Raw genomic sequence first — 23,819 nt, forward strand, 5'->3', positions numbered from 1 at the left:
CATGACCTCAGAAAGTTATGATAAATTTCCTGAATCTTTATTTTTCCTTAATAAATTATCTATTTTAGTTTGTTTTTCTGAGTTACCTTTAAACCCTTTTGATATTTGCAGTTTGCACTATTTCACAGTCTGTTAGCCACTGTGTATACACTTGGGTTAAATTTTCTTGCTTCAATATTTAAATATTTGGGAATTTAAGCATTCTCTGAGTTGCTTCAGTTACACTTTTCATGATTTCATAAAGTGTCATCACATTTCCTTTCCATCTTTATTGTTTTGGCTTGACCTTTTCTTTTTTAACCCATAAGATAAGTAATTCTCAAGGCCTTTGACCATATGTGGACCTTCCTGAGTTCTATTAAATTATTATTACTGGCCAGGCGTGGTGGCTTACGCTTGTAATCTCAACACTTTGGGAGGCCAAGGAGGGCAGATTGCCTGAGCACAGGAGTTTGAGACCAGCCTGGGCAACATGGCAAAACCCCATCTCTACAAAAAACAAAAAACAAAAAAGAGCTGAGTGTGGTGGTGCATGCCTGTAGTCCCAGCTACTTGGGGGGCTGAGGCAGAAGGATAACTTGAGCCTGGGGGGTCATAGCTGCAGAGAGCCGAGATTGCACCACTGCACTCCAAGCTAGGTGACAAAGCAAGACATCATCTCTAAGAAAAATAAAATAAAATAAAATAATTATTACTACTACTATTACTACTATTATTATTTTAATTATCTATCATAGGGAAGCACTCTTGTAGGTTCTCAGAGAGGGACAAAATGTTGAATAACTTACAGCCCTTGATGAAACTATTATCTTCCCTTGGGCTGTAGAAGTAGCCTATCAGACCAAGTCTTTAGAACAGACATATAAAAGAACATTCCAGATGGACAGTCCATTTGCTAATTCACAGAGTTGCTCAACTCTTTAGTAATGAGCATGAATGGAAGTTAATTTTCTTAACCCTTTGTGTCATGGAACTAGACTCTCCCCAAAGGTAGGGGTGACTGGACCTCACAGTCCTGACTTCGGCCTAGAGATTCTCCTTCCTTATGAGTTCTAACACCGACTACCAGAGTTAGGCCAAACTGCCCTCACTTCAGGCAGTATCTGCAAGTTCAACTTCCCCAGGTCACCCTCACCTCTGACCAACTGGCTACAAAGAATTCAGGAAAGCACTCTACTTACAATTACAGTTGTATTATAGCAAAAGGACACAAATGCATATCTCATTTATTCTTGCAATTCCACAGTTAAGAATTGAGACTACAGATATAATAGATGATGTATGACAAATTATATTTTCAAGGATGGTATTTGTAATAGCAAAATCAAATGCAACAAAAAAAAATAGCCACAGAAAAACTGGAAACAACGTAACATCAATAGGATACCTGTTAAATTATCTCATAATCACGCATTTAAAAACAATGAAAAGAATGAGATAGAGCCGTGTGTGTTAACATAGAAACAGCTCCAAAATATTAAATATAAAAAGCAAGGGGCAAAACAATGTGTATAAATCTTTAAAAATAAAAACTGCCTATATAAATACAAAACAGTACACACATGTATATTAATTGCTAGAAGGATCCACAAGAAACTTGAGAAATTTCCCTAGGAAAGAATGACTGGGAGACCTTCAGTTTTCATTTTTTACCTATAGAAGATATTTGCATTTGTTAGTAAGGGCATATAATTTTTTTAATGGAAAAAGTAAATAGGTTGCACACCAACGTGAATGTGCTTAATGCCACTGAACTGGACACTTAAAAATGGTTAAATTGGCAAATTTGAGGTTATGTATATTTTTCCATTTAATTTTTTTAGTAAACAATATATGTAAATTTATGTTAAATAAAAGAAATATCAAGAGGGGAATTAAGTAGTCACGGGAAGAGAGTGTCTGAGTGCGTGAGAAGCTGCAGGGTGGCAGTAGAAACAGGCTCAAGGCTCTGCCTGTTGACACTGCCTGAAGGCGATTTGCATAGGAGGCCTACCTAGGCTTGGGTTCAGAAAGGAGCCAGGACGTGCTTATTTGTCTGAAATAAGTTGGGGAGGTGAACCTGGTAATATTTTATTTCTATTTGAGCTGTTGATTAGACTCTGCACTGGGTGAAATTAGAGAGCAGGAGGATTTATTGGGCAGTGTGACCAGTTTTCTACCTGAGTAACCAAGGTTTGACTTGTACAGATCCTACATAAAACCTGAGCTGGATTCTTGGTAGATGAGAAACTGTCCTGGACTCATGGACTCCTTAAATATCAGAGCTGAAAAGAACCTTAGGGAGGCTCTCCTTTTACTTGAAGACGCAGGACCAAGGAATGACTTGAATTGGTCCAAGTCACGTGGATGGTACGTGACTAAGCCAGGATTGTAACTTGGGTCTCCAGGCAAATACTGTTTTCCTAAAAAAAAAAAAAGTGACACCACCAGCAATAATGTTCTAGGCATGACTTCATGACTTCATTATCTTCACTCAATTTCTCTTCCTGTTAACTGCCCAACTGCTTCTCAAAATAAAGGTCTGGGTATTTGGTCATTATTCTTTAGATACATTGCAGGCTTCCAGCTGCTAATATCTTATCTAGGATGATTGTGCCTGTATTCCATGTGTGAGGTTAATCTATAATTTTCTAGTTGTGTACTACTACATTTCATTGATTCCATGATGCATATTTTTTCACATTTTAACATCTCTGAAATCAGGATAAGGCTGATGATTGCTGTTGGCCAGGGCTGTCATGACGGTTATCATCACCTGTGCCTGTGCCTGTGCCTGTGCCTGTGCCTGTGTGAACTTGCCTGGAAACTTCCATTGACATCTGCTGGCAAGAACAAGAAAGCTACGGCATCAAAACTTGCCAACGGAACGTCAGAAGTTTGGAAAAAATCACAGTGACAATAATGGACGCTTCTTTTGGAAAAGGTCTTATTACTCATGCTTTTTGGTACAGAGGATAGTATTACATAGAGAAATGCTGACATCAGCAGCTTTGACTTGGAAAGTGATCCAAAAGAGCAAAACTCTGAACATGAAGCTATTTCTTTTTTTATAAATGCAGAAGAATGAGGCCAGGCGCGGTGGCTCAGGCCTATAAACCCAGCACTTTGGGAGGCCAAGGCGGGCACATCACCTGAGGCCAGGAGTTCAAGACCAGCCTGGCCAACATGATGAAACCCCATCTCTACTTAAAAAAAAAAAAAAAAAAAAGCCAGACGTGGTGGCACATGCCTGTAATCCCAGCTGAGGCAAGAGAATTGCTTGAACCAGGAAGCAGAGGTTGCAGTGAGCCAAGAACATGCCACTGCACTCCAGCCTGGATGAGGGGAGTGAGACTCTGTCTCAAAAAAAAAAAAAAAAAAAAAAAAAAGCTGAAGAATGATAGATGTTCAAAAATCTCTTAAAATAAGCCCAAAGCAGGCCGGGCGCAGTGGCTCACACCTGTAATCCCAAGTGGGCGGATCATGAGGTCAGGAGATCGAGACCATCCTGGCTAACGTGGTGAAACCCCATCTCTACTAAAAATACAAAAAATTAGCTGGGCGTGGTGGCAGGTGCCTGTAGTCCCAGCTACTGGGGAGGCTGAGGCAGGAGAATGGCATGAACCAGGGGGCGGAGGTTGCAGTGAGACAAGATCACGCCACTGCACTCCAGACTGGGCTACTGAACAAGACTCTGTCTAAGAAAAAAAAAAAAAAAAGCCCAAAGCAGTGCTTTCAATACACTTAAAATAAAAATTCTAGGGAGTGGAGCCAAAATGGCCCAATAGGAACAGTTCCAGTCTACAGCTCCCAGCGTGAGCGACACAGAAGACGTGTGATTTCTGCATTTCCGTTTGAGGTACCGAGTTCATCTCACTAGGGAGTGCCAAACAGTGGGTACAGGACAGCCGGTGCAGTGCACTGTGCGTGAGCCAAAGCAGGGCGAGGCATTGCCTCACTTGGGAAGTGCAAGGGGTCAGGGAGTTCCCTTTCCTAGTCAAAGAAAGGGGTAACAGACGGCACCTGGAAAATCAGGTCAGTCCCACCCTAATACTGCGCTTTTCCAACAGGCTTGGAAAACGGCACACCAGGAGATTGTGTCCCGCAACTGGCTCAGAGGGTCCTATGCCCACGGAGTCTCGCTGATTGCTAGCACAGCAGTCTGAGATCAAACTGCAAGGCGGTAGCGAGGCTGGGGGAGGGGTGCCCGCCATTGCCCAGGCTTGCTTAGGTAAACAAAGCAGCCAGGAAGCTCGAACTGGGTGGAGCCCACCACAGCTCAAGGAGGCCTACCTGTCTCTGTAGGCTCCACCTCTGGGGGCAGGGCACAGACAAACAAAAATTCAGCAGGAACCTCTGCAGACTTAAATGTCCCTGTCTGACAGCTTTGAAGAGAGTAGTGGTTCTCCCAGCACGCAGCGGGAGATCTGAGAATGGACCAACTGCCTCCTAAAGTGGGTCCCTGACCCCCGAGCAGCCTAACTGGGAGGCACCCCCAAGTAGGGACAGACTGACACCTCACTCGACCAGGTACTCCGCTGAGACAAAACTTCCAGAGGAACGATCAGACAGCTGAATTTGTGGTCTCACGAAAATCCGCTGTTCTGCAGCCACCGCTGCTGACACCCAGTCAAACAGGGTCTGGAGTGGACCTCTAGCAAACTCCAACAGACCTGCAGCTGAGGGTCCTGTCTGGTAGAAGGAAAACTAACAAACAGAAAGGACATCCACACCAAAAACCCATCTGTATGTCACCATCATCAAAGACTAAAAGCAGATAAAACCACAAAGATGGGGAAAAAACAGAGCAGAAAAACTGGAAACTCTAAAAAGCAGAACACCTCTCCTCCTCCAAAGGAACGCAGTTCCTCACCAGCAACGGAACAAAGCTGCACAGAGAATGACTTTGATGAGTTGAGAGAAGAAGGCTTCAGACGATCAAACTACTCCAAGCTACGGGAGGAAATTCAAAACAATAGCAAAGAAGTTAAAAACTTTTACAAAAAATTAGACGAATGGATAACTAGAATAATCAATGAAGAGAAGGGCTTAAAGGAGTTGATGGAGCTGAAAGCCAAGTTTCGAGAACTATGCAAAGATTGCAGAAGCCTCGGTAGCCGATGCGATCAACTGGAAGAAAGGGTATCAGTGCTGGAAGATGAAATGAATGAAATGAAGTGAGAAGGGAAGTTTAGAGAAAAAAGAATAAAAAGAAACAAACAAAGCCTCCAAGAAATTTGGGACTATGTGAAAAGACCAAACCTACGTCTGACTGGTGTACCTGAAAATGACAGGGAGAATGGAACCAAGTTGGAAAACACTCTGCAAGATATTATCCAGGAGAACTTCCCCAATCTAGCAAGGCAGGCCAACATTCAGATTCAGGAAATACAGAGAATGCCACAAAGATACTCCTCGAGAAGAGCAACTCCAAGACACATAATTGTGAGATTTGCTGAAGTTGAAATGAAGGAAAAAAATGTTAAGGGCAGCCAGAGAGAAAGGTCGGGTTACCCACAAAGGGAAGCCCATCAGACTAACAGCTGATCTCTTGGCAGAAACTCTACAGGCCAGAAGAGAGTGGGGGCCGATATTCAACATTCTTAAAGAAAAGAATTTTCAACCCAGAATTTCATATCCAGCCAAACTAAGCTTCATAAGTGAAGGAGAAATAAAATACTTTACAGACAAGCAAATGCTGAGTGATTTTGTCACCACCAGGCCTGCCCTAAAAGAGCTCCTGAAGGAAGCACTAAACATGGAAAGGAACAACCGGTACCAGCCACTGCAAAAACATGCCAAATTGTAAAGACCATCGAGGCTAGGAAGAAACTGCATCAACTAACGAGCAAAATAACCAACTAATATCATAATGACAGGATCAAATTCAAACATAACAATACTAACTTTAAATGTAAATGGGCTAAATGCTCCAATTAAAAGACACAGACTGGCAAACTGGATAAGGAGTCAAGACCCATCAGTGTCCTGTATTCAGGAAACCCATCTCACGTGCAGAGACACACATAGACTTAAAATAAAAGGATGGAGGAAGATCTATCAAGCAAACGGAAAACAAAAAAAGGCAGGTGTTGCAATCCTAGTCTCTGATAAAATAGACTTTAAACCAACAAAGATCAAAAGAGACAAAGAAGGCCATTACATAATGGTAAAAGGATCAATTCAACAAGAAGAGCTAACTATCCTAAATATATATGCACCCAACACAGGAGCACCCAGATTCATAAAGCAAGTCCTGAGTGACCTACAAAGGGACTTAAACTCCCACACAATAATAATGGGAGATTTTAACACCCCACTTTCAACATTAGACAGATCAACGAGACAGAAAGTTAACAAGGATATCCAGGAATTGAACTCAGCTCTGCACAAAGTGGACCTAATAGACATCTACAGAACTCTCCACCACAAATCAACAGAATATACATTTTTTTCAGCACCACACCACACCTATTCCAAAATTGACCACATAGTTGGAAGTAAAGCTCTCCTCAGCAAATGTAAAAGAACAGAAATTATAACAAACTGTCTCTCAGGCCACAGTGCAATCAAACTAGAACTCGGTATTAAGAAACTCACTCAAAACCGCTCAACTACATGGAAACTGAACAACCTGCTCCTGAATGACTACTGGGTACATAATGAAATGAAGGCAGAAATAAAGATGTTCTTTGAAACCAACGAGAACAAAGACACAACATATCAGAATCTCTGGGACACATTCAAAGCAGTGTGTAGAGGGAAATTTATAGCACTAAATGCCCACAAGAGAAAGCAGGAAAGATCCAAAATTGACACCCTAACATCACAATTAAAAGAACTAGAAAAGCAAGAGCAAACACATTCAAAAGCTAGCAGAAGGCTAGAAATAACTAAAATCAGAGCAGAACTGAAGGAAATAGAGACACAAAAAACCCTTCAAAAAATTAATGAATCCAGGAGCTGGTTTTTTGAAAAGATCAACAAAATTGATAGACCACTAGCAAGACTAATAAAGAAGAAAAGAGAGAGGAATCAAATAGATGCAATAAAAAATGAAAAAGGGGATATCACCACCGATCCCACAGAAATACAATCTACCATCAGAGGATACTACAAACACCTCTATGCATATAAACTAGAAAATCTAGAAGAAATGGATAAATTCCTCGACAAATACACCCTCCCAAGACTAAATCAGGAAGAAGTTGAATCTCTGAATAGACCAATAACAGGCTCTGAAATTGTGGCAATAATCAATAGCTTACCAACCAAAAAGAGTCCAGGACCTGATGGATTCACAGCCGAATTCTACCAGAGGTACAAGGAGGAACTGGTACCATTCCTTCTGAAACTATTCCAATCGATAGAAAAAGAGGGAATCCGCCCTAACACATTTTATGAGGCCAGCATCGTCCTGATACCAAAGCCTGGCAGAGACATAACCAAAAAAGAGAATTTCAGACCAATATCCTTGATGAACATTGATGCAAAAATCCTCAATAAAATACTGGCAAACCGAATCCAGCAGCACATCAAAAAGCTTATACACCATGATCAAGTGGGCTTCATCCCTGGGATGCAAGGCTGGTTCAACATACGCAAATCAATAAATGTAATCCAGCATATAAACAGAACCAAAGACAAAAACCACATGATTATCTCAATAGATGCAGAAAAGGACTTTGACAAAATTCAACAACGCTTCATGCTAAAAACTCTCAATAAATTAGGTATTGATGGGACATATCTCAAAATAATAAGAGCTATCTATGACAAACCCACAGCCAATATCATACTGAATGGGCAGAAACTGGAAGCATGCCCTTTGAAAACTGGCACAAGACAGGGTTGCCCTCTCTCACCACTCCTATTCAACATAGTGCTGGAATTTCTGGCCAGGGCAATCAGGCAGGAGAAGGAAATAAAGGGTATTCAATTAGGAAAAGAGGAAGTCAAATTGTCCCTGTTTGCAGATGACATGATTATGTATCTAGAAAACCCCATTGTCTCAGCCCAAAACCTCCTTAAGCTGATTAGCAACTTCAGCAAAGTCTCAGGATACAAAATCAATGTACAAAAATCACAAGCATTCTTGTACACCAATCACAGACAGAGAGCCAAATCATGAGTGAACAATTGCTTCAAAGAGAATAAAATACCTAGGAATCCAACTTACAAGGGATGTGAAGGACCTCTTCAAGGAGAACTACAAACCACTGCTCAATGAAATAAAAGAGGATACAAACAAATGGAAGAACATTCCATGCTCATGGGTAGGAAGAATCAATATCGTGAAAATGGCCATACTGCCCAAGGTAATTTATAGATTCAATGCCATCCCCATCAAGCTACCAATGACTTTCTTCACAGAATTGGAAAAAACTACTTTAAAGTTCATATGGAACCAAAAAAGAGCCTGCGTTGCCAAGTCAACCCTAAGCCAAAAGAACAAAGCTGGAGGCATCACGCTACCTGACTTCAAACTATACTACAAGGCTACAGTAACCAAAACAGCATGGTACTGGTACCACAACAGAGACATAGATCAATGGAACAGAACAGAGCCCTCAGAAATAATGCTGCATATCTACAACTATCTGATCTTTGACAAACCTGACAAAAACAAGAAATGGGGAAAGGATTCCCTATTTAATATATGGTGCTGGGAAAACTGGCTAGCCATATGTAGAAAGCTGAAACTGGATCCCTTCCTTACACCTTATACAAAAATTAATTCAAGATGGATTAAGGACTTACATGTTAGACCTAAAACCATAAAAACCCTACAAGAAAACCTAGGCAATACCATTCAGGACATAGGCGTGGGCAAGGACTTCATGTCTAAAACACCAAAAGCAATGGCAACAAAAGCCAAAATTGACAAATGGGATCTAATTAAACTAAAGAGCTTCTGCACAGCAAAAGAAACTACCATCAGAGTGAACAGGCAACCTACAGAATGGGAGAAAATTTTTGCAACCTACTTGTCTGACAAAGGTCTAATATCCAGAATCTACAATGAACTCAAACAAATTTACAAGAAAAAAACAAACAACCCCATCAAAAAGTGGACGAAAGACATGAACAAACACTTCTCAAAAGAAGACATTTATGCAGCCAAAAAACACATGAAAAAATGCTCATCATCACTGGCCATCAGAGAAATGCAAATCAAAACCACAGTGAGATATGATCTCACACCAATTAGAATGGCCATCATTAAAAAGTCAGGAAACAACAAGTGCTAGAGAGGATGTGGAGAAATAGGAATACTTTTACACTGTTGGTGGGGCTGTAAACTAGTTCAGCCATTGTGGAAGTCAGTGTGGCAATTCCTCAGGGTTCTAGAACTAGAAATACCATTTGACCCAGCCATCCCATTACTGGGTATATACACAAAGCACTATAAATCATGCTGCTATAAAGACACATGCACACGTATGTTTATTGCGGCACTATTCACAATAGCAAAGAGTTGGAACCAACCCAAATGTCCAACAACGATAGACTGGATTAAGAAAATGTGGCACATATACACCATGAATACTATGCAGCCATAAAAAATGATGAGTTCATGTCCTTTGTAGGGACATGGATGAAACTGGAAAACATCATTCTCAGTAAACTATCGCAAGGACAAAAAACCAAACACAGCATGTTATCACTCATATGTTGGAATTGAACAATGAGAACTCATGGACACAGGAATGGGAACATCACACTCCGGGGACTGTTGTGGGGTGGGGGGGAGGGGGGAGGGACAGCATTAGGAGATATACCTAATGCTAAATGACGAGTTAATGGGTGCAGCAAACCAACATGGCACATGGATACATATGTAACAAACCTGCACATTGTGCACATGTACCCTAAAACCTAAAGTATAATAATAAAATAAAAATAAATGAAAAAAATAAAAAAATAAAAATTCTAAGTGCTAAGAAGTGTAATGGTACATAATGTGAATTTTATAATCATTGGCAGATTTGATGAACTATGTTAACTATATTAATATTAAACTATGAAATGAATCGAGGAAAGTCCCTTTTTTTTCGAGGCCTTGACCATTTAAAATAACATTATAATTCAGTAAAAGTTGCAGTGGTTCGGCCGCGGCTACCTCTCTCCGGTGGCGAGTTCTCCGCGCTTGGTAAGGCTCAGCCAGTCTCCCCTGAAGCCGCGAGCCCGCGTCCCTCAGTCGATGGAGCCCGCAGCCCCCCATGTGGCCCGTAGCAGCTCCCTGCCCGCTTGGCCAGCGCCCGCCATGGTCCGTCCGCGCCGGGCCCCATACAGCTCCGGCGCCTGGGGCCCCCCTCGGGGGTCACGGCCGCCAGGCGCGGCCCCTCATAGTGCGGGCTGTCAGCTCGCGCTCCTGGCCCGCCAGCCCCTGAGGCCTGCAGCCTCTGCAGATCCCGGCCTGCTCGGCTCCTCCCATGGAAGGTACTCAGGTCTTCTGGGCGCTGGGTCCTATCGGTTCCTCCTCACCTGGGCTCACCCCCGGGGGTCTGGCCGTGAGCGAGTACCGGCTCAGCAACAAGCTGCTGGCCTGGTGCGGCGTCCTCCGGTGACAGGAGAAGCGCAGACCCTACTGTGACTCCACTGTAAAGTTGAGGCGGACCCTGCCCTGTGAAGCCTATGTGAACCAAGGCGAGAACCTGGAGACCAACCATTGGCAGCAGAAGCTGATCATGCAGCTGATCCCGCAGCAGCTGATGACCACGCTGGGACCCCTGTTCTGCAACTCCCAGCTGGCACAGTTCCACTTCAACAACAGAGACTGCGGCTGCTCAGTGGGCTCTGCCGCGTCATGGGCAACGGCTTCGCGGGCTGCATGCTGTTTCCCCACATCTCCCCCTGCGAGATGTGCGTGCTCATGCTCCTGTACTCTTCCAAGAGGAAGATCTTCATGGGCTTCGTCCCCTACGACCAGAGCGGCTTAGTCAGCGCCATCCGGCAGGTCATCACTACCTGCAAGCAAGCAGTGGGACCTGGTGGTGTCAACTCAGGCCCAGTCCAGATCGTCAACAAGTTCCTGGCGTGGAGCGGCGTCATGGAGTGGCAGGAACCCAGGCCTGAGTCCAACAGTCAGTCCAAGAGGTGGCTGCCGTCCCATGTCTAGGTGAACCAGGGGGAGATCCTGAGGACCGAGCAGTGGACGAGGAAGCTGTACATGCAGCTCATCCCGCAGCAGCTGCTGACCACCCTGTGCTGCTGTTGCGGAACTTGCCCCTGGTGCAGTTCCACTTCACCAAGGACCTGGAGACGCTGAAGAGCCTGTGCCAGATCATGGACAATGGCTTCGCCGGCTGAGTGCATTTTTCCTACAAAGCGTTGTGTGAGATCCGCGTGCTCATGCTCCTGTACTCCTCTGAGAAGAAAATCTTCATTGGCCTCATCCCCCGTGACCAGGGCAACTTCCTCAACGGCATATGGCGAGTCATTGCCAACCAGTAGCAGGTCCTGCAGTGGAACCTGGAGCAGGAGCAGCAGCAGCAAGGAATGGAGGGTAGTGGCTACCCCGGGATGGGCCCCTCCAGGAGTCACAGACGAGGCCCCCGCAGAGACTGGTGACACGCTTCTGAGCAGGGGGCCCCTGGGGACTTCGATTGCCCAGCAACATGGAGGATGGTGTCCTGAGACTTCCAAGGACGGTCCTCACCCATGCACGTTTCCCAAATAAAGCCTTTTAAAAACCAAAAAAAAAAAAAAAAAAAAAAAAGAATTCAGTAAAAAGTCAACTAACACTCAGCTGTGAACCCATGTAATCGTGGGATCTTTCCCAACGCAAGACTTTTAAGGACAATTCCAAACTTTTCTGTACTAATTTGTCTATTTATACTATCCTTATTTCAGAGTCAATTTTGGTAATTTGTATTTTTACTAGGAAATCAGCTATTTTCTTTAGGATTCCAGTTTGTTGCCATGGGTTTATCTTATTATACTTTTAATTTCTCCTCATTTGTACTTTTCTACAGAATTCTTAATTTTATTATTTTGCTCAGTCTTTTTTCTTAATCAGACCAGATCTTTTTCATCTTTTGCAAAGGATTTTATTATTTATTTGTATATTCTACTGTTTTCTATTAAATTAATTTTAGCTTTTGTCTTTATAAATCCTCTTTCTAATTTTTTTCTTTTTTTCTTTTTTTTTTTTGAGACAGTCTCACTGTCGCCCAGGCTGGAGTGCAGTTGCGTGATCTCGGCTCACTGCAACCTGTGCCTCCAGGATCAAGCGATTCTTCTGCCTCAGCCTCCCGAGTAGCTGGGACTACAGTAGCAGAGACTACAGGTACCCGCCACCACGCCTGGCTAATTTTTGTATTTTTTTTAGTAGAAATGGGGTTTCACCATGTTGGCCCGGGTGGCCTCAAACTCTTGACCTCGTAATCTGCCCACCTTGGCTTCCCAAAGTGCTGGGATTACAGGCATGAGCCAATGTTCCCGGCTCTCTAATTTTTAAAAATTGACTTTGTTGCTCTTTTTTTCTAATTTCTTGAAATGAAATCTAATTTTTTTAATTATTTTATGAAAACTTTAAGGTACACATTTTCTTCTGAGTAATTTCCACTGTGTCATTTGGATTTTGGTAAAAAGTGTTCTCTTTTTCATTGCTCTATAGATATTTTATAATTTAAAAAATTTTTTTCTGTGTATGGTTTCTTGCTATCTTTACATTATTTGTTTTCAATCTGTTGGCTTGAAATAAAGGAATGTGGTTTTTAGAGTCTGTTAAGGTTTTCTTCTTGGTCAAATATGACTGACTTTTGTAAGTATTCTATCGGTAGAAAAACATGTTTTCTTGTTGTTCGAGGGATGTCAGATCTTACACATAGATACCACCTCGTTTATTAATTGTATTATTTAATTCCTATGCCATCCCATATTTGCTATATACCAAATTTATCCAATTCTGAAAAAAAAAAATTAAGTTTTCCAATATAATTTTATTTAATCAAATTCTTTTATTTCTTACAGGTTTTGCTTCATATATTTAGCTATTATGTTGTTTCATATCTGCACTTACACATTCTCCTTCTGTAATTATCTGGATATATTTTGTCTATATATGTCTTTATATTGATTTATTTGTTCTACATTTTGTTGCTCACTACTGAAGCAGTGTTATTTGTCTGGGGTAATACCCCAGGTTCATTGCCTCACACCAAGGAAATCAAGGAAATGGACTAACAAGGAGTGAGTTTAAGAGTGAAAGTTTAATAGGCAAAAGAGAAAAGCTCCCTTGTGCAGAGGGAGGGGGTTCCAAACGGATCTCCCGGAACCTGGCAAGATGCAGCTGGTTTTACAGATGGGCTTGAGGAGGTGGTGTCTGATTTACGTAGGGTGCGGAGAATTGGTTGGACCAGGTGTGCCATTTGTATAGCATCCAAGAGGCTGGCCACTGCACCCTAATCTTTTATTATGCAAATGAGTTTTCTACCTGGCTGGCACCACGTTCCCTGTCTCTTTACTGCACACATGGTGACAAAGAAAATGGAAGATGGAGCTTCCATGTTGAACATGCCTGGCCCCCAGGTAGCCTTTTCCTATTGGCACAGCTGCCAGCATTCACCTGCGCAAGCTTCCAGCTTGCTTATCTATGTCTGCAGCTTGATTTTACTGGCTGCTGTTTGTTAGAAAAGAAATGGTTTTGGGGCTGTTTTTTGTTAAAAGTGAAACCTCACCGAGGACTCTCTTATCCTCACTAACTGCCTAAATAATTTCTTTTCAGCTCCTATATCACTACCATTTCTTCCCTTCTTTATCATCTTGTAGTTTCTCTTATGGTTAATCTATCATCTGGCTAGAGTCACTTCTTAAGTACTTTCTTAAGGTGGGAAAACGTAGGCATTAGTCTTTGACTTTTTACATACCTACAAATAATTTCTTCCTACCACTCTGACAACTAAATGATTCTTTGGCTGGTCAAGAAATTCTTGAGTTGGAGTCCTTGCATTTCAGAAGTCTGTAGATATTCCACTAACTTCTAGCTGCTGCTGATGCACAAGAGGTCTGATTCTGTTTGTATTATAATTAAGGCAATTTATTTTTTCTGAATGGAAAAGTTTGTAAAGATTTCTTTTTTTCCTTAAAGTTCCAGAATCTTTCCAGAATATTGCTAAGAGTGTGTGTGTGTGTGAATTTATCCATCGAGCCTGGAACTTGGTGAATCCATTTAATCTGTAGATTCAGGTATTTCTTGGTCCAAAAATTTTTCTACTTTCTTATGTTGCTTTTCCTTCTATGTGCCTTTTTCCCCATCTGGATCTCCCAATATAATATGCTAAACTTCTTGGATCTATCCTCAAAATGTCACATATCCTTTCTCTCATGATTTTAATTGCTTTTGTGAAGCCAGAAAATCTGAGACAGGTCTCAATTAATTTAGAAAGTTTATTTTGTCAAGGTTGAGGATGCGCCATGACACAGCCTCAGGAAGTCCTGATGACATGTGCCCACGGTGGTCAGCGCAAAGCTTGGTTTCATACATTTGGGGAGACATGAGACATTAATCAATGTATGTAAGAAGTACATTGGTTCAGTCTGGAAAGGCAGGACAACTTGAACTAAAGGCAGGAAGCAGGGAGGGAGCTTCCAGGTCACAGATAGGTGATACACAAATTGTTACATTCTTTTGAGTTTCTGATTAGCCTTTCCAAAGGAGGTAAGTCAGATATGCATCTATCTTGGTGAGCAGAGGAGTGAGTTTGAATAAAATGGGAGGCAGGTTTGCCCTAAGCAGTTTTCAGCTTGAGCTTTCCTTAGTGATTTTGGGGGCCCAAGATATTTTCCTTTCATACTTTATATCTTTCCTCCTTGTTCTAAGCTATTTTCCCCATTTGATCGTCTAGCCCACTAATTTGGGTCTCAACAGTGATCATCTCCCTTCATTCATGTAAGGAATTTGAAGTTGGAAAATCTTTTATTTTTTTTCCTTTAGATATGAATATATTATTTTTTTCTTTGTTGACTCAGTGGGGCTCATGATTGGTTGTGGAGTATCCTGAGAAGCAGGAGTCATAGTAAGGGAGGAGACTACCCCTCATATTGTCTTATGCCCAATTTCTGCCTCCAAACAAAAAAGAATTAAAAACTGAAAGGCAGAAATGAAATCCACAGGCAGACAGCCCAGCAACGCACCTTCGGCCTAGTAGTTAAAAATCAACTCCTGACTTAACTGCTTGTGTTATCTACAGATTCCAGACATTGTATGGAAAAGCATCATGAAAATCCCTGGCCTATTCTGTTTCATTTTGATTACTGGTGCATGCAGCCCCCAGTGAGGTAGCCCCTGCTTGCTCAATTGATCATGACCCACTCACTCAGACCCCGTTAGAGTTGTAAGCCCTTAAAAGGGACATGAATTGCTCACTCGGGGAGCTCAGTTTTTTGAGATGTAAGTCTGCCGATGCTCCTGGCCAAATAAAGCCTTTTCCTTCCTCAACTCGGTGTCTGAGGGGTTTTGTCTGTGGCTTGTCCTGCTACATTTCTTGGTTCCCTGACCGGGAAGCAAGGTGATAAGCGGATGGTTGAGGCAGCCCCTTAGGCGGCTTAGGCCTGCCCAGTGGAGCATCCCTGTGGGGGACTCTGGCCAGCTTTAGAGATGCAAATCCTGAGAGCACTCCCCGGTAGGCAACTGCCCCAGTGGAACGCCTCCAGAGCAGTGCACAGGTGGCTCCTGCAGAGGATTAATTCAGCAGCTGAACACCGGGAAGGAATTGGCACTTGGAGTCCGGACATCTGGAACAAGGTAAGACTGGTCTTGGAACTTGCCCACTCCATCTGAGTGGAAGTATGACCTGATCACCCATGGCGTGCCTTTATTGGCACCTTGGTTTTGGTTTTGATTTTGCCTAGATTTGCACTGTTTTGGTTTGGATTTTGGTATTGACTTTTGGTTTTGAACTGTTTTGGCTTTGATTTCGGTTCTGACTTGGCTCAAACTGCTTGATGAATAAGTAACTCCTTATCCATACTTTGGTTTTAGTGTGAATTGCTTGGTGAGTGACTTTTTGCCCCTTTTTCCCTTCCCTCTTTGTGGTAAGAGTGTTGTTTTGTCTCCTGAGAGAGGAAAATGAGTAAAACACAAAGTAAGCCTACCTTGTTAGGAACTATGTTAAAGAATTTCAAGAAAGGATTCAATGGGGTTAATTTTGCCACATATCACCTTGTGATGTTTATTACAAGAGGGTGTAGGTAGTTTGTTTATGCTTCCCACAACCTCCTGCTGTGTGGTCCAGATGGTTTATAATTGGGGTTTGCTTATTGCAGCAAGGTCTGATAAGTGAAGTCTGCTGGCTTCACCGTGGCACCTAGACAAGGGCTTAGAAATGTAAAGAGAATTGGGGAAAGGGTGGGCAGCACCAAGAAGCTTTCTTGGGGAAGTCTGTCCCTAACAACTCCTGTGTGCCTTGATGTTTATAGCGGTAGGAAGAACTGTGGATTGGGAGAAAGTGAGAGCAGCAAGATTTTAGAGCCAGACCAAGGTACAAAAATAATATAATGGGTAGTGCACACGTCTTAGTGTCACTGTGCTTCTCTGCTGACATAAACAATTTAGAAGTTATCTGCACGTCTAATATGGCTAGCACACATCACAAGAACCTTAGAAAATACTTCCTTTGGCTCGGCGTGGTGGCTCATGCCTGTAATCCCAGCACTTTGGGAGGCCGAGGCGGGCGGATCACCTGAGGTCAGGAGTTCGAGACCAGCTTGACCAACATGGAGAAACCTCATCTCTACTAAAAATACAAAATTAGCCAGGCTTGGTGGCACATGCCTGTAATCCCAGCTACTTGGGAGGCTGAGGCAGGAGAATCACTTGAACCCAGGAGGTGGAGGTTGCAGTGAGTCGAGATCACACCATTGCACTCCAGCCCGGGCAACAAGAGCGAAACTCTTGTTTTGAACGTCTCAAAAAAAAAAAAAAGAGAGAGAGAGACAGAAAGAGAAAGAAAGAAGAAAGAAAGAAAGAAAGAAAGAAAGAAAGAAAGAAAGAAAGAAAGAAAGAAAGAGAAAGAGAGAGAAAGAAAGAAAGAAAGAAAGAAAGAAAGAAAGAAAGAAAGATAGAAAGAAGGAAAGGAAGGAAGGAAGGAAGGAAGGAAGAAAGAAAGAAAGAAAGAAATATGCTTCCTTCAGTGACCATTGTTAAGCTTTAGAATTCCTAAAGAAGAAAAATCTTCTGGGAGGTATTCAAACATAGGATATGTTTTTACCCTGATGGTTGAGTTGTCCTTTTGCAAAAAGTGGTGTGATGATGACTTCTCAAGCTCTCACTGCTAATCCTTTGATTCTATGTTTTCTTAGAACTAGAAGGAAATTCCTGGCTCTCTAAGATGGCCAACTACATGCAGCCAGGAGGAACATCTCCCAAGGGACTAGGACATCCGGAAGACTGGCAGACCTTGTCTGACCAGCAGAGTGCTCCAGCAGAGTGGCCCCTATGGACACGCACCAGCCTGCCTGTGCCCTCCCTCCACTGCAGCCTCCCCCATGTCACTTTGCCTGCATGCACTTGCCCACAGCCACCCCCTGCATCACTGTGCCAGTGTATGTGTATGAAGGCAGACTTTGCCTTACCTTCCTTGCCAGCATGTGTGGGTATGTGCACCCTGCCATGTCACTGCTGCCAGTGTGACTGCACTCTGCTCCCCTCCCCCTGTCACAATGCCATTGTTGTCAGACGGTGGTGAGCATGGAGCTTGCCAGTCCCACCCCTGCAAGTGTCCTGCCTCTGTGCCAACACTGCCACTGGCATATAAGTAGTCATGGAGAATAGTGAACCCATCCCTGCCCTGAGCAGCCACTGCTGCGGGTGTGAATGTGCACAGAGGCCTCACACAGTCCTGCACCCTCCAGTGCCCCAACCCTGTACTAATACCACCACCAGTGGAACACGCACACAGCCCCATGAAGGCTGCCACCCTAGTACCCACTAGTACCCTGCTGTAGCTGATGAGCATGCAGTATGCACCCCACCATGCTGCTGCTGCTGCTGCAGCTGGCACAGGCAAATTAGGACGGATCACACTGCTACCCCACTATGATGTGCTTTGGATGGCATCACCCATTAGAGTATTGTGACCAGCAGTCTGGGAACACCTTGGCTCCTCCAGCATAGCAGATTCATAACCTTGAGGAGCCAGAGAACAAAGCTGGGGCTCAACACCAGTCTCCCAGAGTTAGAACATGCAGTCCAGGAGTCCTGAGCTGAAGCTTGGCCCCCTAAAATCTTCCAGAAATGAAGTCAGTCAGCTGAACCCACCAATACTATAATCAGGTCCCCAAGGTCACCAAGTAGGATAAAGACAAAAAAAGACAGCAACTTCAAAGATTGAAAGAATAAAAGCCCACAAAGATAAGAAAAAATAAGCACCATAACTCTGACAACTCAAAAAGCCAGAGTGCCTTCATTCCTCCAAACAACTGTACTTGTTCTCCAGCAAGGGTTCTTACCTGGCTGAGATGGCTGAAATGACAGAAATAGAATTCAGAATATGGATAGGAATGAAGATCATCGAGGTTCAGGAGAATGTTGAAACCCAATCTAAGGAAGCTAAGAATCACAATTAAATGATACAGAGCTGGCAGACAAAGTACCCAGTATAGAAAGAATATAACCAACTTGATAGAACTGAAAAACACAAGAACTTCATAATACAATTGTAATTAATAGCACAATAAACCAAGCTAAGGGAAGAATCTCAGAGCTTAAAGACTGACATTCTGAAGACAGACAAGAATAAAGAAAAAATATTGAAAAGGAATAAACAAAACCTCCAAGAAATGAGGGATTATGTAAAGAGACCAAATCTATGACTCACTGATGTCCCTGAAAGAGAGGGAGAGAATGGACATCTACAATTTGGAACATACATTTCAGGATATCATTCAAGAGAATTTCCCCAACCTAGCTAGAGAGGCCAACATTCAAATTCAGGAAATGCAAAGAAACTCAGTAAGATACTTTACAAGAAGATCATCCCCTAGACACATAATCATCAGATTCTCCAAGGTCAAAATGAAAGAAAAAATTTTAAAGGCAGCTAGAGAGAAAGGCCAGGTCACCTACAAAGGGAAGCCCATCCAACTAACAGCAGACCTCTTGGCAGAGACCCTATAAGCCAGAAGAGATTGGGGGCCTATATTCAACATTCTTAGAGAAAATAAATTCCAACTAAGAGTTTCTTGTCTGCCCAAACTAAACTTCAAAAGCAAAGGGGAAATAAGAAATTGCAAATGCTGAGGGAATTTGTTACCACCAGACCTCCCTCAAAAGAGCTCCTGAAAGAAGCACTAAATATGGAAAGACCATTACCAGCTACTATAAAAACACTCTTAAGTACACAGACCAGGGACACTATAAAGCAACCACACAAAGAAGTCAGCATAATAAACAGGTAATGACATGAAGACAGGATCAAATCTACACATATCAATACTAACTTTGAATGTAAATTGACTAAATGCTCCAAGTTAAAGAGACAGAGTGGCAAGCTGGATAAAGAAGCAAGACACAACAGTATGCTGTCTTCAAGAAACCCGTATTACATGCAATGACACCCACAGGCTCAAAATTAAGGGATGGAGAAAAATTTACTAAGCAAACAAAAACAAAAATAAAAAAAATAGGAATTGTAATCCTAACTTCATACAAAACAGACTTTAAACCAACAAAGATCAAAAAAGACAAAGAGGACATTCCATAATGGTAAAGGGTTCAACTCAACAAGAAGACCTAACTCTCCTGAATATATATGCACCCAACACAGGAGCACCCAGATTCACACAGCAAGTTCCTAGAGACCTTCAAAGAGACTTAGACCCCCACACAATAATAGTGGGAGACTTCAATGCCCCATTAACAGTATTAGACAGATCATTGAGGCAGAAAATGAACAAAGATAATTAGGACCTGAACTCAACACTGGACCAAATGGACTTCATGGACATCTACAGAACTGTCCATATAAAAACAACAGAATATACATTCTTCTCATCAACACACATTCTACATCAACCACACACTTGGACATAAAACAATTCTCACCAAATGCAAAAACCCCAAAATTACACCAACCACTCTCTCAGACCACAATGCAATAAAAATAGAACTCAAGACTAAGAAAATTGTTCAAAACCATACGATTACTTTGAACTCAAACAACATGCTCCTGAATGACTTTTGGGTAAACAATTAAATTAAGGCAGAAATCAAGAAGTTCTTTGAAACTAATGAGAACAAAAAAACAACATATCAGAATCTCTGGGACACAGCTAAGGCAGTGTTAAGAGGGAAATTTATAGCACTAAATGCCCACATCAAAAAATTAGAAAGATGGTCGGGTGCAGTGGCTCATACTTGTAATCCCAGCATTTTGGGAGGCTAAGACAGCAGATCACTTGAGGTCATGAGTTTGAGACCAGCCTGGCCGACATGGTGAAACTCTCTCTACTAAAAATACAAAAATTAGCCAGGCGTGGTGGTGCATGCCTGTGATCCCAGTTACTCAGGAGGTTGAGGCAGGAGAATTGCTTGAACCCGGGAAACAGAGGTTCTAGTGAGCTGAGATCACACCACTATATTTCAGCCTATCATAACTAAAAGAACTAGAGAAGCAAGAGAAAACCAACCCCAAGCTTAGCAGAAGACAATAAATAACCAAAATCAGAGCTGAACTGAAGACAATTGAGACACAAAAAATTCAAAAGATCAGTGAATCTAGGAGCTGACTTTTTGAAAAAGTTAATAAGATAGACTGCTAGCTAGACTAATAAAGAAGAAAATAAAGAAGATCCAACTAAACGAAATTAGAAAGGACAAGGGGGATATTACTACTGACCCTACAGAAGTACAAATAACTATCAGAGACTGCTATGAACACCTCTATTCCTCCAGACTACAAGAAATGGACAAATTCCTAGATACATACAGCCTCGTAAGACTGAACTAGGAAGAAATTGAATCCCTGAACAGACTAATAACAAGCTCTGAAATTGAATCTGTAACAAATAGCCAACCAGCCAAAAAAGGCCCAGGACCAGATGGATTCACAGCCAATGTTTACCAAATATACAAAGAAGAGCCGATACCACTTCTACTGAAACTATTCCCAAAAACTGAGGAGGAGAGACTCCTCCTCAACTCATTCTATGAAGCCAGCATCATCTTCATACCAAAACATGGCAGAGACACACACAAAAAAGAAAACTTCAGGCCAATATCCTTGTTGAACACTGATGGAAAAATCTACAACAAAATACTAGCAAACCAAATCCAGCAGCAAAAGCTAATCCACCACTATCAAGTAGGCTCTATCCCTGGGATGCAAGGATGGTTTAACATATACAAATCAATAAATGTGATTCATCACATAAACATAACTACAGACAAAAACCACATGATCATCTCAATAGATGCAGAAAAGGCTTTCCATAAAATTCAACATCCCTTCATGTTAAAAACTCTCAACAAATTAGGTATTGAAGGAACATACCTCAAAATAAGGGCCATCTATGACAAATCTACAGCCAACATCATACTGAAGGGCAAAAGCTGGAAGCATTCCCTTTGAAAAGTGGCACAAAACAAGGATGCCTTCTCTCACCACTCCTATTAAACATAATATTGAAATTCCTGGCCAGAGCAATCAGGCAAAAGAAAGAAATACAGGGCATCCAAATAGGAAGAGAGGAAGTCAAACTATCCCTAGTTGAAAGATGACATGACTCTATATCTAGAAAACTCCACAGTCTTGGCCCCAAAATTCCTTAAGCTGACAAACAACTCTGGCAAAGTTTCAGGATACAAAATCAATGTGCAAAAATCACCAGCATTCCAATACACTAATAACAGCCAAGCTGAGAACAAAATCAGGAACACAATCCAATTCACAATTGCCACAAAAAGAATAAAATACCTAGGAATACAGCTAACCAGGGAAGTAAAAGTGAAAGATCTCTACAATGAGAACTACAAAACACTGCTCAAAGAAATCAGAGATGACACAAACAAATGAAAAAACACTCCATGCTCATGGATAGGAAGAATCAGTATCATTAAAATGGCTATTCTGTCCAAAACAATTTACAGATTCAGCACTACTCATATCAAACTACCAATGACATTCTTCACAGAATTAGGAAAAAAATTATTTTAAAATTCATATGGAACCAGAAAAGCGCCTAAATAGCCAAGGGCATCCTAAGCAAAAAGAACAAAGCAAGAGGCATCATGCTACGTGAATACACATGGTTTTGTACCAGCATAGTACTGGTTCAAAAACAGACACATAGACCAATGGAACAGAATAGAGAGTCCAGAAATAGGGCCACACACCTACAACCATCTGATCTTCAACAAAGCTGACAACAGCAAGCAATGGAGAAAGGACTCCCTACTCAATAAATAGTGATGGAGTAACTGGCTAGCCATAGGCAGAAGACTGAAACTGGACTCCTTCCTTACACCATATACAAAAATCAACCCAAGATGGATTAAAGACTTAAATGTAAAGCCCAAAACTATAAAAACCCTGGAAGACAATATAAGCAATATCATTCTGGACCTAGGAATGGGCAGAGATTTTATGATGAAGATGCAAAATCAAGAGCAGCAAAAGCAAAAATTGACAAATGGGATCTAACTAAACTTAAGAGCTTCTGCACAGTAAAAGAAACTATCAACAGAGTAAATAAACAACCTACAGAATGGGAGAAAATATCTGCAAACTATGCATGTAACAAAGATCTAATATCCAGCATCTATAAAGAAATTAAATAAATTTACAGGGGAAAAAACCCCAAACAACCCCATTTAAAAACGGCAAAGGACATGAACAGACACTTTTCAAAAGAAGACATACACATAGCCAACAAGCATATGGAAAAAAAGCTCAATAGTATGGATCATTAGTGAAATGCAAATCAAAACCACAATAAGATATCATATGACACCAGTTAGAATGGATATTAAAGTCCAAAAATAACAGATGTTGGTGAGGTTGTGGAGAAAAAAAGAACACTTATACATCATTGATGGTAGTGTAAATTAGTTCAACCATTGTGGAAAGCAGTGTGGCAATTCCTCAAATAGCTAAAAACAAAAGGACTCTCCAACTCAGCAATCCCATTACTGGGTACATACTCAGAGGAATATAAAGCATTCTACCATAAAGACACATGTATGCAAATGTACACTGCAGCACTATTCACAATAGCAAAGACATGGAATCAACCTGAATGCCCATCAATGAAAGACTGGATAACGAAAATATGATACATATACACCATGGAATACTATGCAGCCATAAAAAAGAATGAGATCATGTCCTTTGCAGGCATATGGATGGAGTTGGAGGCCATTATCCTTTGCAAACTAACGCAGGAACAGAAAGTCAAATACTGATGTTCTCACTTATAAGTGTGTGCTAAATGATGAGAGCACATGGACAAAAAGGGGAAGAACAGACACTGGGGCCTATCTGAGGGTGGAATAAGGGAGGAGGAAGAGGATCAGAAAAAATAACTATTGGGTACTAAACTTAGTACCTGGGTGATGAAATAATCTGTACAACAAACCTCTGTGACACGAGTTTATGTATATAACAAACCTGCTCACATATCCCTGAACTTTAAAGTTTAAAAAAAGATTTTAGCTGCTCTTATCACAAACAAGTAACTATGTAAGATGATATGTTAATCTGCTTCATTATAGTATCCATTTTACAATCTATATGTATCCCATAACATCATGTTATAAACCTCAAATATACACACTAAAATTTATTTAAAAAAAAAAAGAAATTCCTATAGCAGACCAGGGCTTAAAATGTAATTAC

At 41.7% G+C, this 23,819-nt stretch overlaps 1 pseudogene; it reads left to right on the plus strand.

Moving 5' to 3' along the window:
* The first annotated feature begins 10,246 nt into the window (after positions 1-10,246).
* LOC129471208 (prostate tumor-overexpressed gene 1 protein-like) lies at positions 10,247-11,553 on the plus strand (annotated as a pseudogene).
* The last annotated feature ends 12,266 nt before the right edge of the window (positions 11,554-23,819 follow it).

The sequence above is a fragment of the Symphalangus syndactylus genome, chromosome 21 (genome assembly GCF_028878055.3).
Source record: "Symphalangus syndactylus isolate Jambi chromosome 21, NHGRI_mSymSyn1-v2.1_pri, whole genome shotgun sequence".
NCBI lineage: Eukaryota > Metazoa > Chordata > Mammalia > Primates > Hylobatidae > Symphalangus > Symphalangus syndactylus.